The sequence below is a fragment of the Echinops telfairi genome, unplaced genomic scaffold (assembly GCF_000313985.2).
Source record: "Echinops telfairi isolate 266 unplaced genomic scaffold, ASM31398v2 ScPeMD7_3;HRSCAF=10, whole genome shotgun sequence".
Lineage (NCBI taxonomy): Eukaryota > Metazoa > Chordata > Mammalia > Afrosoricida > Tenrecidae > Echinops > Echinops telfairi.
Window position 1 is genome coordinate 15,868,530 of NW_022103899.1, and position 8,926 is coordinate 15,877,455.

The following is an 8,926-nucleotide window of genomic DNA, read 5'->3' on the forward strand; positions in this document are numbered from 1 at the left end:
TTCCCTTTCTTTTCCTTTTCGATATTTGTTTGCTTTTTTTTTTTTTAGTTTTAATCGCCAGAATATTAGAAATCACCTAATTAATTATCCAATTCTAAATTAATAGAAATCTTTGTTAATTGCTACTCATGGGCCCCATGCACAACACACTAAGCACTGCAGTCTGGTGCCATCCCCAGGATCGCCAGGATTTTCTTTGGTGGAGCCATGGTGATGCATTAGGTTGTGATCTTCAAGGTCAGCAGTTTGAAACCACCAGCTCCTCTGCGGGAGAAAGACAGGCCTTACTATGGGGCAATTCTACCCTGTCCTATAGGGTCCCCATGAGTTGGTATGGACTCCCTGGCAGTGAGTTTCTTTAGGTTAATTTATGGAAATAGATCACCAGCCCTTCCTAGATATCTTGATCTGGAAACTCTGCCAAAACCTGTTCTGCATCATGGCAACGCACAAGCCTCCACTTGGCAGGTGGTGGCCACGCATGAGAAGATACATTGGCCAGGCACCTTTTCTTTACAGAATGTAAGTGCCATTACATGCTTGACCTTTTCTTTACATAGTGACAATGGTAAGTGCCATTACATGCTAATTTGAGTTATAATTAATTGCAAAGGAGTTCAATTAAAATGGATGATTAGTTCTTATTATTTTCTGCTTTCTTTTGGATTAAGGTTTTTAAAATTTTTGTTATTGATGGTTTCTTTTAAACAGTTCTATTGACATAAAATTCACAAGTCATCTAAATTCAGTAGTCCAGTCATAGTGAGAAGAACTGTACAATCATCAACAGAGTCAATTTTAGAACCTTTTCTTCATTCTTGTACTCATCATCACTCTGTCAGTTTTGTTGTTGTTGTTGTTGTATTTAATGATTTTCTTGAAATGAAATCCAGGATAGGTAAATTTATAGTGAAAATAACTGGATGAATAGCTTCACAGGGTTATGATATAGGAGGTTGGAGAGAAATGAGAAGCCAATGATGATGGATGCAATAATGGAAAAAATGATCTATATTCCATTGTGGTGACAATTACACATCTCTTTCAAATATATTTAAAACATCGACTGTCATGGTACATGATGTAGATCAATAAAATGGCTATGTTTAAAAAAGCCCAACGGATGAAGGAAGCTGTTTTGTTAGGGCTTAGGGGAGACCACGGGCAGTCCGACCCTGCCCTAAAGGATCGCCAGGAGTCCAAAATGGGCTTAATGGCAGTAAGTTTGTTTTTGATTTTCTAGTGAAGACCTAATTTAGTTAAAACTATGCCATAACTTTTATTATCACCAGCTTTAAAATGAGCATTTGAGCTTCAAAATCTTAGAAAACCTCTCAAGTTAGTTCGTGGGGATTTAGAAGAATCATATATAATTGCAATTTGATCTAGGAATAAAGACAGGCTAATTTTAAAAACATGGCTGATGATAAGCCTTGTGGTTAGCAAAGGATGAGGGAAATTAAGTAATAAGATCACATAAATCAGTATTAATCAGCCGAGACACTGATCTGTGGGTGCAGAAATACAAAGGCATTGGGTTTATTTACATTTTTGTGGCTTCAATGAGCCATTCCTATCTTTATAGTGCTTTGAACTTTGCCAGTAAAACCTACTACAAATGTTCCTTTTATCGGTTCATGTGCCTTTGAAAATAAATGTTACACCCACACTTCGTATTGTTTTATTCCAGATTTTCAATCAGTAAATATCTGTTTTTAAAAAAATCAACATTTGATTCTAAAAGGCAGAGTGAATAGAATGCTACAATTTGCCTTGCAACCCCACCTGGCAGACTGATACACTTCATAAACGCTGCTTTGTTACTGTAACACTCAGGGAATGTATTTTAGGTCAGGTAGTGTGTTTGTCAGGAGTCCCTAGGTGGCACAAATGGTGAAGCCCTCCACTAGTAGGTAGGCTGGTTACTTGAGCCCACCCAGAGCAACCTAAAGGACAGGCTGAGTGACTGCTTCCAAAAGACAACAGCCGCGAAACCCCGTGGAACACAGTCCCACTCTGCACACGTGATGTGGCCACTAACCGCCATCATTTATTTGCTATTGTAGAAATAAACACTAATCATCTTGCAGAAAGCTCTGCAAAGAACTCCTTTAAAATATAGTTTTCAATAGACATCTTGTTTGTGACAGTTATAATCCTAATGTTTGTAAAAGGAATAAATTTTACAGATTAATTTTGGTGCCAGAAAATTCTTGAAAATAGTTTAATCTCTAATGGAATGAAAATCAGTCAGATAATTTACAGAGCACCCACTGCCTGCCATGGGGAGATGGGGGCAAATGTACGTCTTGTTTCAACTTACAACCTATTAGAGAAGAGAACCATCGAGTCCCAAGGGGTGGCTTGGGTAGGAGGTTTTGCTCTCTCAGAATGCCCATTAGCCTCTCCACCCACAACCAGATCTAAGTGATTAAAATCTACTATGTAGTAAAAACTAGTGTGCAAAATCAACTGCAAGGCAAATAACCTAGTGTACTTTTTTCAGTATAATTTTCATGCAGACCCCCCCAAAGCAAAAAGAACAAAACAAAACACAAACACGGGGAGGTTTTGAACTGGAACAGACCTAGAAATCATTGTAGCCAGCTGCTCGGCCTTGTCTCTTTTAGCAAAATAAGGAAAACAAGCCCCTGCCAGCTGAATCACAAGCATACGCGTCACGTTGGGCCTGAAAACTAGCTTTCCTGTGTCCTAAATAAGGACTTTCTTCCACACAGCAACTCAGCCCATCTGTACAGAGGCAAGTGTCAAATGAGGTTGGTGCCTGCAGGGTTACAGGAGTTCACAAGGAAAGGTAAATTTTCCAGGCAATCTTCCTTTAATGACTGTGTAATGTTTCACATCAAAGGAAAGGATTAATAAGACTGGAGGTTCTGACAAAAACAATATATAATATTCTCCTGGAAAAGATTCTTTCTACAAGCTACACTATCTTATTTTCTGCCTTAAATTGTGCATTTTACAATATATATTCTTGCCAATGGTTAAAAGGGTTACATTGAATCGGTTTCTATATTTTCATATTGAGTTTAATTTCAGGTTTTATTTGTGACGACAATTCTAACCACAGCTCTTAGCATACAAAAGTTTAAGCCTAAAATTGGGAAGCAGCAGATATAAGAGTATCTAGTTGGAAAGTTTATATTTCATAAAAATTATCCTTACTATTGAAGAGGAGATGAAGGATCACTTTCTCTAAATGGAATATTTAAAAAATAATTTACAAAAGAGTCCTGGAAATTCTTTAAAATCTGTAATTTACCCATGAATACTTATTACATAAATTAACTTTTTTTCAGAATTTAATTTTTTGTTATTTAAAAAAAGACAAAAAGTTGACTCTTGCTATCCAAGACTGTCACTTTCAAATAAAGGTATGATTGGTTCCCCTATCCTGCTCCTAAATAACCAGTATTGCACAGAGCTGTTTGCTTACATTCCCAGATCCCACCCACCCCCTCCCGGGGGACATTCCATGTCTTCAACTCTGAACTTCTGAACCTGAATTTCTAACCCAAAGTGTTCAAATTAATTCTTGATTTGAAAAGCACTGCCTTAGCACAGCACCCATTTGCTAGCTACTAGAACAGGTTTTGAGAACAGGGTTATTAACCTATTGCTTTGAACACCACCGGTAAGCAAAAGTGTGGGCCAAAGCAGTGCCTTTGTGACATGCCGCTGTCAAGCTAGGGAGATATGTTTGACCTGCTTAGACCTGGCACAAGTGGGATAGAAATGTCACAGTTAAGTGGATTTTTATGTCTCCATATTTAATGTCCTTCCTGACCAAACTAAATTAAGCTTACTATTTTGGGAAATTTAATCAGCTCAAATAATGTTGTGAAGGATAGGTCACCTCTAGATATAATAGCAGATTCTGATTCTGGACATAAAAATATGGCTCAGTTGCCAGTCATCCAACTACCGCTTTGATTTACTTCTGTAAATGAATGCAGAGTAAATGTAAACTTTTATATAACTAAATAGATCCATGTGCCTAAAGGCACCTGGGTGATGCTGGTAAGATCCAAGTACAACAAATAGTATGACCAGGATGAGTCTGTATTTACAGGCCTAAGAAGCAATTCACCAGCCAACATTCATGAATACTTTTGAGGTCTGAGCAAAGGGGAACCACACACGCTTAAATCTTGAGCTAGACAGAGCATAGACAACCAGACCATCTTACAGTGTGTGGGAGAGTTGTTTTTCTATGGTCTCGTTGCCGAAAGTATGGTTAGTCATAGCTCCTGGAAGAGCTACCTTTGATTCTCAATTCTCTCTCTCTCTCTCTCTCTCTCACACACACACCCCAACATCATTGAATTAAATACATAAAATGTACAAATCCTAATTGTAAAACTTGATGTGTTTTCAGAGTCAGCTCATCTTATATAGCCATCACTAGATCCAGAACATTATCAACACCTAGACTAATCAATTGCTGTAGAATTGCTTATGACGCCAGTATTTATCAGAGTCGGACTGTGCTCCTTTGGGTTTTAAGTAGCTCACTAGGCTTCTCAAGGTTACTCTGGGTAGATCAAACTGCCCATCTTTTGGCTAAAGTTAGCCCTTATTGTCCCTCATGAGTACCATTTCCTTCATCCCCAGCGGTAACTACTGACTTGTAACAATTCAAGCTAGTTTTTCCTGTTTTCAAACTTCGTATAAACTAAATTCCATGGTATATACCTTTTGTGTACATCTCCTTTCACTTAACAGTATGATTGTGACATGCATGAATGCCTGTGGAAGTTCATTCATTGGCACTGCCATAGAGCATTTTGTTGTACGAATGAATATGCTACAATTTATTCTACCTTATTATTGAACATTATATGGCTGTGTTTAAATGCTAGGTTATAACAAACAGTGCTGCTCATACAAATCATTTATGAATATGTAGATGGATTTCTGTTAGTTCACTCAGAGGTCTACAGTGAAGTTGCTAGATTGAGAAGGACCTATATTCAACTGTAGCGACAAAGACGTTTCATAAGTGGTTGTGCCAATTTTCACTCATACCAGCAGTGTATAAGAATTCCCACAGTATCACATCAACAATGACTACACAAAACAAAACGAGTATATAGTCACATATGTACATGTATTAGAATAGAGGCACAAGTGAGGCAGGGGGAACCAATCACAATGATCGACACATAACCAACCCCCCTCTTACCCCCTCCCAAGGGGACGAACAGCAGAAACCATGGGGAAGGGAGATAGTGGTTGGTGTAAGATATGAAAATAATAATAATTTATCATTTATAAGGGGTCATGAAGGTGAGGGGGGAGGTAAAAAAGAGGAGCTGATACCAAGGGCTCAATAGAAAGTAAATGTCTAGAAGAGAATGATGACAACATATGTACAAATATGCTTGATACGATTGATGTATGGATTGTTATGAGTTGTATGAGCCCCCAATAAAATGGTCATTTAATAATAATACAAAAATATAGGCACAATGAAATGAAATGGAACATTTGAAGATAGATATTCAAGGCATTAAACCCATTGTTATGGAGTCTGCTCTGACTCATAGTGAACTTATGGGGCATAGTAGAAGTCCTTCTTGCATCCCCAAGGCTGTAATGGATTGGTACTGGCCATTTTGAATCAGATGTTCATCTGGCTTATTATACCAGGAAAGACAAATTGAAGAGGACCAGCATTACATTTATTGTAAAAATGAGCATTTTAGGTTCTATCCTGAAGTACAATGCTATATGTGCTTACAAAAAAAAAAACAACCCAAACAACACAATTATTCAGATTTACAAAGCAATTACTTACACTAAAGGTAAAGAAATGTGAGATTTTCAACAACTTGTGGAGTCTGAAGTAGATCAGAAGTAATCAAAACACATTGATAGTTACTCGTGGTTGAAATGCAAAAGTTGAAAACAAGAAGAATCAATAGTTGGAAAATAGAGTTTTGGTGGTAGAAACAATGCAAAGATCATACGATAGAATTTTATAAGACCTACAACATAGACATTGAAAATACCTTTTTTTCAACTGCAAAACCAGTTCCTATAGTTGAGTACATCACTAGATGCACAAAGAATCAAATTGACTACATCTGTGAACAGAGACAATGAAGAAGCTTAATATTACTCAGAACAAGACCAGGGTTCTAATGGTAGCTAAGACCATCAATTGCTCATATGGAAGCTCACATTAAAGCTAAAGAAAATTCTAACAAGTCCACAGGAACCAAAGTATGCCCTTGGATCTATCCCACCGAATGCAGAGACCGTCTCAGGAATAGATTTGGGACATTGAATACTAATGACTGAAAACCAGGTGAGTTGTGGGTTGATCTCAAGAGCAACATACACGAAGAGAACAAAAGATCATGAAAAAAGACAAAATAAAGAAAACACCAAAATGGATATCAGAAGAGACTCTGAAACATGTTCCTGAACAGAGAGACGCTAAAGCAAATGGAAGAAAGATGAAGTAAAAGAGCTGAACATAACATTTCAAATGGCATCCGGGAAGATAAATTATTCTAAAGAAATGTGGAAGGACCTTAGAAATCTCAAAGGAAAAAAAGAAAGGAAAGAAAGAATTTTCAAATTGAAAGAACTAACAAAATTCAAGCCTTGAGTATTGAAGGATTCTATGGGCAAAATGCTGAATGAGACAGGAAACACCAAAAACAAGACAGAGAAGTAAAAAGTTTCTGTATCAAAAAGAATTGGTTGACATCAGGGTATTTCAGGAGTTAGTATATGATCAAGAACTGATGATATTGAAAGAAGAAGTCCAAGCTACACTGAGGGCACTGGGGAAAAACAAGCTTCCAGGAAATGACAAAACATCCATCGAGATGTTTCCACAAATGGATACAACGCTGGAAACATTGTCTGTGCCAAGGAATTAGAAGGCACACAAGCTGACTAGAAGAGATTCACATTTGTGCCCATTCCAAGGAAAAGACGAATTCCAAAGAAATTCTGTTGAAGATAATTCAAAAATGGTTGCAGCAATACATATGACAGGGAACTGTCAAAACTTTTCAGCTGGATTTAGAAGAGGCCGTGGAAGAATATCATTGCTGATATCCATGGTTTTTTAAGAAGTGTAGAGAATATCAGAAAGATGTTTTCCTATGCTTTATTAACTAGAAAAAGACATTCGATTGTTTGGAACATAGCAAATTATGTAATAAATTTGAAGAGAATGGAAATTCCAGAACACTTCATTATGCTCATGAAGAATCTGTAAATAGACAAAGAGACAGTTGTTTGAACATTACAATGAGATACTACATGGTTTAAAATCAAGCAAGGTGTGCATGCATCAGCATTGTATCCTTTCACTACATTTACCCATTCTGTAAAAGAAGTAAATAATCCAAGCAGCGAGACTAGCTAAAGAACAACTGGGCATCAGGATTGGAGGAATACCTGTTAACGACCACGGATGTAAAGATGGCGCAACCATGAGAACACATGTGAAGAGCTAAAGGACTAAGGTGCGCCCAACCCAAGCCAAGGTGTTTTCACTCCCCTCACATACCTGTGAAAGTTGGGTAATGAATAAGGAAGGTCAAAGAAGAATGTCTTTGAACTATGGCGTTGGAGAAGAATATTGAAAGTGTCATGGGCTCTCAGAAGAACGAATAAAGCTAGGTTGGAAGAAATACAGCCAGAATGCTCTTTAGAAGTGAGGACAACGAGACTTGGTCTCGTGTGCATGTTATCAGGAAGGACCAGTCCTGCAGAAGGACATCATGGCTGGTAAAGTAGAGGGTCAAAGAAGGAGAAAAAAACAACCCTCTAAGAGATAGATTGACACAGTGGCTAGAAGAATGGGCTCACACTTTATAGTGATTGTCAGGATCAAGCAGTGTTTTCTTCTATTGCAGGTAGGATTGATGTGAGTTGGGACCAACTTGACACCACCTAACAGCAACAAGTATAAACGTATTGTGCACAGATAGAAGTATTTGTAAGTACCTGTAAGTTCAGGCATATATAAGGGGACTTTTAACAGTTGGTGAGAACATTCCGTTATCTTTTAATTCCATTTTCCATTAATTTCCCCCCTAATATTCCTAGAAGACACAATTACAGATATTTATTAGACATTATCAAATACTTTGCAAAATTACTTTTCTATGTCTGAAGGTTTAGGACCTTAGTCTCATGGGGCAGCTCGGTCAGTCGGCCTACTATATTGTGCCCATCGCCCGTTCTGCACCCTAGTGAAGTGGGCAGTGTCTGGGGCCTCAAAAGCTTTGGATAAGCCGTCTAAGATACACATTGGCCTCTCCTAGTGAGGAGCCGAACATTAATAAGGAAATAAATGTCTCAGAGAAGAAACTACTCTGCAGGGCTGAGAACCCACAAAATCTGTGGCCTCATCTACAGAAGAAGTAGACAGTGCCCAGCTACTGCTACTGACTGCTGACCAAGGTCCCAATAAATGATCCCAGATAAAGTAGGGATAAAGTATAGTCCAAAACTTAAAATTCTTAAACAGGCCAGGCTTATTAGACCAGTTGAGACTAGAGGCTCCTTTAGAGATTTCCCCTAAGATAATACTCTTTAACCCTTGAGCTGAGACTATCTCCAGAGATATAATAGAGTGGCACTCAAATAGGAGGATATTACCAATAAGTAAGTAATCTACTAAAAACATCTGTATGAGATGAAAAGGTGAGAAGGTATGGACGGGAGAGGAACCTGGAGCACTGAAATAGAACAATCGGAATATCATTAAAGAGAACATTGACTCATTAAAAAATGTAACCAGGGTGCGATGTAACAATGATGAGAAATACAACTTTCCTCTAGTTCCTAAATGTTTCCTCCCCACTCCCACTACCATGACTCGAATTCGATCTTGCAAGTCTGGCTAGACCAGAGGAGGTACACTGGTACAGAT

At 38.0% G+C, this 8,926-nt stretch overlaps 1 protein-coding gene across 1 annotated transcript in view; it reads left to right on the forward strand.

Annotated features, from left to right (window-relative positions):
* Positions 1-2,661: 2,661 nt before the first annotated feature.
* The window catches only part of INPP1 (inositol polyphosphate-1-phosphatase), a 30,602-nt gene continuing 24,337 nt past the window's right edge, over positions 2,662-8,926 (forward strand). The window contains exon 1 of the mRNA XM_004701494.2: positions 2,662-2,815. The gene's annotated coding sequence lies outside the window, so the exon portion shown is untranslated. The remainder of the gene's footprint in view (positions 2,816-8,926) is intronic.